The sequence below is a fragment of the Ailuropoda melanoleuca genome, chromosome 13, assembly GCF_002007445.2.
Source record: "Ailuropoda melanoleuca isolate Jingjing chromosome 13, ASM200744v2, whole genome shotgun sequence".
Classification (NCBI taxonomy): domain Eukaryota; kingdom Metazoa; phylum Chordata; class Mammalia; order Carnivora; family Ursidae; genus Ailuropoda; species Ailuropoda melanoleuca.
In genome coordinates this window covers 63,698,971-63,708,463 of record NC_048230.1, presented here as the reverse complement: position 1 = coordinate 63,708,463, position 9,493 = coordinate 63,698,971, and positions in this window count along the sequence as shown.

Here is a 9,493-nt window from a genome sequence, read left to right as displayed (position 1 = left end):
AGTAAGACGTGATACGAGAAACAGACCAGAGAGCACGTAACATTTACCCAACTTATTTGAGCTCTGAGCTCTATTTTCATAAAGTACTTCTTTTTTTTTTTTTAAGATTTTATTTATTTATTTGACAGAGATAGAGACAGCCAGCGAGAGAGGGAACACAAGGGGGGAGTGGGAGAGGAAGAAGCAGGCTCATAGCAGAAGAGCCTGATGTGGGGCTCGATCCCATAACGCCGGGATCACGCCCCTGAGCCGAAGGCAGACGCTTAACCACTGTGCCACCCAGGCGCCCCTTAATAAAGTACTTCTGGGGATTAACACCCACTAGCACATTCTTTGGTAAATGCTAATTCAGCCACCTCCCTGATTCAGTGACTCTCAGGATCCCCACAAAAAGAACTCAGGGTGCTGGGAGCCCACCTCCAGTGCCTCTGAGCCTGGCACAAAGCACCCAAAACCTGATTACTGAATTGACTAATTTTGGGAGGCTACAGAAGGCAGGGCTAGAATCCATAAGCAAAAATTGCAGCATATTTGAGCTCAAACAAGAAAGTTTTCCAGGTGTGTGTGTGTGTGTGTTTAAACAGTTTGAAACTAACTTGTCTGATCTGCCTGGAAAATGCAGTAGGTAGTCTTAGATCACAATGTCTCCACCACTAGGAGTGAGCAAGGCTGGAGTTCCGGAGGACAGAGTGTTTTCTAGAGTCTCTAATTTCCCTTTTTCAGAACTAAACAGAAAAAAAGAAAAAGAAAAAAGAAAAAGAGCAGAAATGGGCATGAGAACTTGAACTGCAGAGGAAGTGATCAGATGTGCATGCAGACATGTGCTGGGCCCTTTGTTAAGAACACACTTTGAGGGGCGCCTGGGTGATTCAGTTGGTTAAGCATCTGCTTTTGGCTCAGGTTATGATCTTAGGGTCCTAGGATCGAGCCCCGCATCAGGCCCCCTGCTCTGCGGGGAGTCTGCTTCTCCCTCTGCCTCTGCCCTTCCCCCTTGCTCATGCTCTGTCTCTCTCTCAAGTAAATAAATAAAAATATTTAAAAAAAAACTTTGAGATTCTGGAGCTCAGTTAGAGGGTCAGTTTACAGCTAAAGCCCCTTGGAGGTTGGAGGCTACAGGCCCTTGGTTCAATTCAGAAGATTGTTTTGTTTTGAAGATTTTGTTTATTTGTTTGTTGGTTGGTTGGTTTGGGGGGGCACAGGGAGAGGGAAAATCCCAAGCAGACCCCCTTTTGAGTGTGGAGTCCAAGGCAGGGCTCGATCTCACGGCCCTGAAATCATGACCGGAGCTGAAGGCAGAAGCTTAACCGACTGAGCCACCAGGGCACCCTGGTCCATTTCTTTTAAACGTGCTTTCGTGTGGGGCACCTGTGTGGCTTAGTTGGTTAAGCGTCCAACTCTTGATTCCAGCTCAAGTCATGATCTCAGGGTCATGAGATAGAGCCCTGGGTCTGGCTCCGTGTGGAGTCTGCTTGAGATTCCTTCTTCTTCTGCCCACTGCCCGCCCCCCCCCAACTTGTGCCTGCGCGTGCTCTCTCTCTCAAATAAATAAATAAATAAATAAAATCTAAAAAAATAAAAAATACAATTGCTTTTGTGGACAAAACCAGGCAAGACCAATGTGCCCTGTTAGAAGTCATCAGGATAGTGGTTTCCTTGGGGTAATGGCAGGAAGGAAGCGCTAGGGGGGTGTGGGGTGCTGGCAAATTCGGTTTCTTGATTAGGTGTAGGTTACACAGAGGTTCAGTTGGTGAAAATTCATCAAGCTGCATAGCTGTGATAGGTGCACTTCTCTGTATGTATATTGCACTTGGATAAACAGTTTTAGAAATTGCTTTTGTGATGATATACGACCTTATCACACCAAGAACAAAAGCATGACTATGATTAACACAACTAAAATTATCCGGCTGGCCTGAGATTTGCACTGAGGAGGAAGATGTTAATCCACAGCCAGGTGTTTCTCGGGTAGGGTCTGAGCAGTACTTTGGCTGGCTCAGCTGGAGAGAGACCCTTAACCATCCATAGGCAGGCAGCAGATGGATTCAGACCAATCATCTTAGAGCCTCCAGGTGTCCATCAGTAGGATGCCTGGAAGCATCTGGAAGCTAGGGCCTTTATGGTTCTGTGTCCCCATGCCAAGCATAGGCCTGGTACAAAGTAGGTGATCAACTCCATGTCCTCTCCCTTCCTCTTACCTGGATTTCAGGTGTGACAGTTCCAGAAGTGCCAAGGCCTTCTGCCAGAGTGGCTGTGGTGCCCCACAGAGGGCCAGCAAGGATCTCAGAATCTGGCACAGCTGGGCTGAGAGTGGGAGGGGAAACGAAACCTTTTTCATGGCTCACATGTGCTCAAGCAACTGCAAAGAAGCCACCTGTGGTCAGCTGAAGCTGTGGATGGGAGAGAGAGAGGGAGCTTCAGAGGATAGGGGGAAGTCATAAAAAAGGTGCATTTCAGGTGGTAAAGTTGGGGTGGTAAAAAAAAAAAAAAAAACAACAAAAAACCACATAGCAGTTAACAATAACATGCAATGCACCATGGGGTGCGGGGTAGAGGCAGGCTTCACATGGCAGAGATGGGGAAGGTCAAAGCGAACAGCCCTTTATAACAAATAGGCAACACACCATGGGGCAGAGGAAAGAGACCATGGACTTAGAGCTCTGTGGGGTTGGCAAACCATGTGACCAAGCAGTTCTCTCATCTGTAAAGACGGGACAATAATAGTTCCTTCCTCTTGGGGTTGTTGAGAGGGTGAAATCAGGTGATGCATGAAAAATGTTCAAATGGTGTAGCAGCTGTTAATAACAACAACGGCATTGGTAATAATATCGTAGGGAGAAGTTTCTGCTTCCAAAAGGAGACTAGGTAGATTGACTTGGAAGCCAATGACAACCAAAAATCTAGAGGGGAGGGGGGAAGAAAAGAGACCAGAGACCATCTAGAGGAGGAGTTCTTAATTGGGGTGCACTTGAAACCCATACAAAATACTGCGTTTAGGAGTATATATGTTTTTTGGAGGGAGAGGGCCCATAGCCCACATCAGTTTCTTAAAGGGGTCTATGACCCCTCCCCCACAGTTGCTTCAGAATTACTGATCTAGAGAAGGGGAAGCAGGTGGGAGAAGAGGCCCACAATCCTCCACAGATGGAGCGAGCCATCTCCATGAAGCTAAGATATGGGTTTGGGGGAGATGGAGCGAGCCATCTCCATGAAGCTAAGATATGGGTTTGGGGGATGGAGGAGAGTCTAGAAGGAAGAGGCAAAGGAGAAACTCGGAGAACCTAGTGAACTCACAGTGGGGTGGGAGTGGGGTAGGCAGTTGGCTAAGTTATCCGCATGGCCTGGAGAAGATTTGCAGAGGCTCTTGGCTGAAGGCTGGCTGAGTGGATGGGTGGGCAGGCAGCCCAACCCAACAGCTGAAGTGGGGGAAAATAGTGGGGCAGACTGCAGATGTGGGGGGTAGGAGGTAGAACAAAGAGACCTTGACTGTGTGTCTGGGGAACTGCAGAGGGGTTGAGTGGAGAAATACTTCCCATTTGTCTGGTCTGATGGGGGAAAACCGGTCAGCCAGTGTACAGTATTCTCCACCTGAAATACTTCTGGTTCTGTGGCTAAGGATATGCGAGACAGGCACTTTGCAACGGGAAGGGAACTTAGCTGTTCTGTAGCTGTCTTAGGGACACCCCAGGGTACAGTCAGGGCGACCTTGTGACCTAACCGTTGGGGGTTTGTGTCCTGATTTCATTCATTCATTCATGCAACAAATATTTCTTTTTTTTTTTTTTTAAGATTTTTTTGTTTATTTGACAGAGATAGAGAAGCAGGCTCCTAGTGGAGGAGCCTGATTTGGGGCTCGATCCCATAACGCTGGGATCACGCCCTGAGCCGAAGGCAGACGCTTAACCACTGTGCCACCCAGGCGCCCCACAACAAATATTTCTTGAGCATCTACTATGCACCCAGTGCTCTACTAGGTGCTGGAGATGCAAAAATGATTAAGAGATGGTCCCTGACCTCCAAAGTCTTACATCTGCCTGGGGAAATGGCCTGTGACAGTGCAGAATGATAGGTACTGGGGACATGCACAGGTTGCTATGGGAACAGAGAGGAAGGCCACTCCTACTTCTCCAAGCTTCTGTCTCCTTATCTGCAAAATGACAACGGTGTTGCTCACTACAAGGAATTTCATGGCACATTCCAGGCCCCTGTTTGACATACGCCAGGAGCTCATTGCAGCCCAGGATTAATTAATTTATTCAACAAATATTAATTGAGTACCCTACGTGTGCCAGGCACTGCTATCAATGCTAGAAATTCAGTGCTAAACTAAGCCAACAAAAATCCCTGCCTTCGTCAAGATTATATTCTAGGAGGAAGAAAATAAACAATAAGCAAATAAGTAAAATATTTAGTAGGCTAAATGGTGACAAGCGTCTTGGTGACAAATAAAGTAAAGATTAAAGGTAGGGAAGTGATGAGGGGAGAGCTTTGTGATTTTAAACAGTCGTCGGAAAAAGTTTCACCAGAAAGGAGATATTTTAGTAAGGATCTGAAAGAGATGTCTGGGGGAAGGATGTTGCAAACAGATCCTCAAATGCAAAGGTACTGAGGTGGGAGGGTGAGCGGTATGTGATAGGCGTTGTAAGCAGACCAGTGTGGCTGGAGAGAGGTGATCAAGGCGAAGGGCACTACCAGATGACATCGGGGGGCCAGGGAGAGGGTCACAGGGAGGGTAGGGCCTTGGGGGCCAACGTGAGGTTTTTTTTGGCTCACTTGTGCTGAGGATGTTCCATAGAAAGACAATATGGAGGCAGGGATACCAGCTAGGTGGGTCCTGCACTAAACAAGTGGAGATTATGAAGGCTCAGCTAAAGTGCCAGCAGAGGGAACGAGGAGAGATGTGGAGCATCTGGATATTTGAAAGGGGTGTCCAATCAATTTGCTAACAGATCAGAGATGGGGGTAGCTGGGCAAAAGAAAGTCGAGGATGACTCTGAAGGCTTGGCCTGAACCATTAACTGTGACGGGGGAGACCCAGGGAGGGGCAGAAAGATAGAAGTTTGGTTTGAGATATGTGTTTACGAAGCCCATTGGAAATCCAAACAGCGATGCTGGGTATGCTGCTGGATATACAAGTCCAAGGCCAGGGGGCAGGGGGAGCAAGGTCCTGATTACAGATATGAACTTAGGACTTCTCTGTATATAATTGCTATTTAAAACCACAGGAATGGGTGAGGTAGTGAATGAAGAGAATGAAGAGGTATGAGGATTGAGGTCAGGGGCCTTCCAACGTCCAGCAAGGGTGGCCTCACCTGCTTTTAATGTGGGGGTTCCAAGGCTAGACTTGAACATTCTGTAAGGTTTTGTGCAAATATTTTCCCGATGTTGTGTCTCCCAGTTCTGAATACACACACTCACCAGAAATGAAAAAGTCTGCAGAGGGAAAAAAAAATCAATTTGAAATAGATTGTGTTGCCATTTCCCCCAAAATAATAGGAGAGCCAAGCTCAGGGCTGGTAGAGGCATTTAGAGTTTTCCACTTTCTGCCATCAAACCTTTGAGGCCAGGCTCCTGCTCAAGAATCTGCCTGGCTTCCCAGCCCCAAGGGCCACCTCATAACACTCTCAGAACACTGTCTTGTGATTGATGCTGTCCTTATATATCTCCTCTACTGAACTGTGGTTCTTCCAGTCCATCACAGCACTACGAGGGTCCAGCAGCAAACAGGCATCGGGAAATGTTAGTAGAACTTAACAGCGTTATCACAGAATCTGAGGAGGGACATCCATCCCCGAGCTGTGGGTCTCTTTTCTCTAGCTCTGTCATCAGAGCTGGTATCTGGCAGACCACTTCCTTAGTACCTGCAATGGAGTTCTGGAAAGGTAGAGACAGAGCATGCATGACTGGACTCTGCCCTTTGGGAGGAGAAGATCCCCAGGGGCCTGGATGAGCCATCCTGAGAAACGAGTTCTCTGAGTCAATCCTTGAGTGAGTTCAGGTGGGAAAGGCTCCAGAATATTGGAGGAGAGGTTTGAAGCAAAAAGAGGCAAAAAGAGGTGTCTCCTTTAAAGGGACCTGCCTCCTTATCTCACCCAGAAAGATAAGGAGGCATATCAGCTCAATTGTGTTAGTACTTTGTCAAAGGGGTTGGGATGATTCAAAAGACCCTGAACTAGAAAACAACAGACTCTTTTATTAGATATGAGTATGTCTTGCCCATCATAAAACAGACAAACAGGGGTACCAGAGTGGCTCAGCCAGTTAAGCGTCCAACTCTTGGCTTCAGCTCAGGTCACAATCTGAAGGTCCTGAGATTGAGCCCCGCGTCGGACTCTGGCTCAGTGCGGTGTCAGCTTGAGATTCTTCCCCCCGCCCTTTCCTTCCCCCCTTGATCCTTTCCCTGTGCTCTCTCTCTCAAAGAAACAAACAAATAGGGGCACCTGGGTGGTGCAGTTGTTAGGCGTCTGCCTTTGGCTCAGGGTGTGATCCCCGGCGTTCTGGGATCGAGCCTCACGTCAGGCTTCTCCGATAGGAGCCTGCTTCTTCCTCTCCCACTCCCCCTGACTACGTTCCCTCTCTCGCTGGCTGTTTCTCTCTGTCAAAATAAATAAATAAAATCTTAAAAAAAAAAAAGAAACAAATAAATAAAAAACAAAAACCCTCTAACCCCAGTTTATTCTAATTACTGCATTATGTTCCTCCCGTTTATAGCTAAGCCTCTTGAACAACTTGTCTAAACTTGCTATGCTCTACTTCCTCACCTTCTATTCATTCCCTAACTCAGGCCTGTCCTGAGTTAAAATAAGGTTTTCCTTCCAGGCCCTCCCAGATGATCTCATCTAGTCTAATGACCTCAGGAATCACCTCTATGCTGACACTCTCCTGAACTCCAAACCCATATATCCACTTGACTTGGCTAACCTCAGGGTTAATGTACAGAGCGGAATGCATCATTTTCCCCCACACCAGGTCACCCCCAAGTGTTCCCTGCCCTTGTGAATGACATCTCCATTCATATCCTTGATCTGCCCTTCTCCCTTTCTCTTACATGTATAATCGATTGTTGATCCATCAACCCTCTGTCATGAATATCCCTCAAATGCATACACTTCTCTTCGTCCTCATGGCTTTTTGGATCAAAACCATCATCATCATCATTTTGCCTAGATGACAATATCTACCTTCTTACCTGTGGTTTAACAAGCCTTCAATCTTGACTATTTCAAATCCATCTTTTTTATTGTAGGTAATATAAATGCATATTGACTATGCCTCTCTGTTGCTTAAAACTTATCAGTGGTTCCCCATCGCTCTCAGGATAAATTCCAAACTCCTTAAGCAACACGAAACGCCCTGCATGAGTTGGGTGGGCCTTGCTTACCCCTCCAGCTTCATCTCTCACCATCTTGCCATAGTCTACCCCTCAGCCAACCTGAATCACCTAAAGCTCCCCCAGTGAACCATACCCTGCCCAATTTCTAAGTCTTTGCCCACCTGTTCCTCGACCTCTAGTGCTCATCTCCACCTGCCTTCTTTATCCTCCTAACCTTCACTTGGCCAACTTCTGTGCCCACCGTCAGGCCTCAGTTTAAATGTCATTTCCACTGGGAAGCCTTGCCTGTCTCCTCAATTCTGGGATGACAGCTCCTCTAAAGGGCTCTCTGTCTCACTTGCCAGGTCTTGGAGGGCAGGGACCACATCTGGCTAGTTCACGGCTAAATCCCTAGCACTAGGCATAGTACCTGGCTTGTGTGTGTGTGTGTGTGTGTGTGTGTGTGTGTGTATGTGACAGAGAGAGAGAAAGAGAGAGAAATGCAGTGAAGGGACAGATGCCATGAGAATTCTAGGGAATGAGAGACAAATAATTACAGGTCTTGGCCAATTCTCAGGGGTTGTAGCCATTAATGGGATGTGGAGGACAGGATCAACTCAAGCGGCTCCCGGGCTTTGAGCCTGTACAACTGGAAGCGGGTGGAGCTATTTCACCATGCAGTGACCATAGAAGGGAAAGGTGGCTTCAGGGAAAAGCTGAACTCAGGAGCAGGGAACTGTGGGGGCCATCAAACAGACATATACAATAGGCAGATGGGTAGATTTTTCTGCAGCTCCAAAGAAGTCAAGACTAGAGACATCCATTTGAGAGGCTATCTACAGAAGTCAATATGGAATCTGTAAAGCTTCCAGGAGGAGGGTGTAGAGAGAGAACAGAAGGTTGATGGCAGAAGCCTTGGGGATGTTAACGAAGTACTGGGAGATGAGGAAGAGGGCAGACATGGCATTTGCAGAGGTAGGAGGAAAATCAAGAGAATTAGTGGTTGTTGGAGCCAAATGGAATGGGTCCAGAGAATGTGCCCATCTATATCACTGAGTGCTGCAAGGCGGTATAGGAAATAAGGCTATACTATGTGGAAAGTGGGAAGTCTCTGATTAGAATGGAAGTCAGATTAACAGTGTTTAAGGGATGGGAAATAAGAAAGGCTTTCAAACTTGATTTGGGGGGCGCCTGGGTGGCTTAGTCGATTAAGCATCCCACTCTTGATTTCAGCTCAGGTCATGATCTCAGGGGCGGTCATGGGATTGAGCCCTGCATTGGGCTCTGCACTCAGTGGGGAGTCTGCTTGAGATTCTCTTTCTCGGTCTTGCCCTCCACAGGCATGCGTGCGCGCGCACACACACACACTCTCTCTCATAAACAAATAAATTTAAAAAAAAAAACTTGATTTGGGCTAAGCTGTCACCTGCTGGTCATTAAGCGAGGCTGCTACTTTTGTTCCATTTTCTCAGAGAGTCATGCTGGATCAGCTTGGGGTTTCTCTTGCTCCCAGAATTTTCCAATATTTCCCAGAGCCCCAGTTTCTGCCTCTTTGCCTCCCCTCACCTGCTGTTCTCGGGTTGGAGGCAGCTGGACCTGAGCAGCCACAGGACATCCCAGCAGGCACACCCCGTGAGAGGGAACGTTGGACAGAGCCACCGTCACAGCTTCTCCTTGGGCTGTCCCCTTGGGACAGTCTGCATCTTCCCAGTCTTTCCGAGTGACTTCTGAAGCACTTGCTACAGGCTCCCGGGGCCTCCTGACTAACTTGCCTATCTCCAGGGCCAGCTCGGCCAGACTGTCCCCACTCTGCTGACCCTGGTCGATCTCATACCTGCTCACCCTGAAGTGGCTCCACAGTCACTGGGAGAGGCCTCTCCACCTTCCCAGCCTCCTCCCGTGGTGTATTTCACATGGACCCTTTGCTTCATTCTGATCATAGCTACTCTCATGCCTGTGACTCTACCTCTGTGTAACTTGTTCTTCTCGCTGCAATACCTTCCCTTCTATTCCACAGGCCAGCCCCTCCTTGCCTTTCAGGAATGGCACCCAATTTCCTAATATTGCCCCGACTACCACCACTGGGAAGGTAGATGTTCTTTCCCCACCCCAGCATTCCCATAGCAACTGGTGGCTGGCCCCCTCTTCCCTGTTCTTTCTTGTGCCTTATGGTAACAGTTGGGG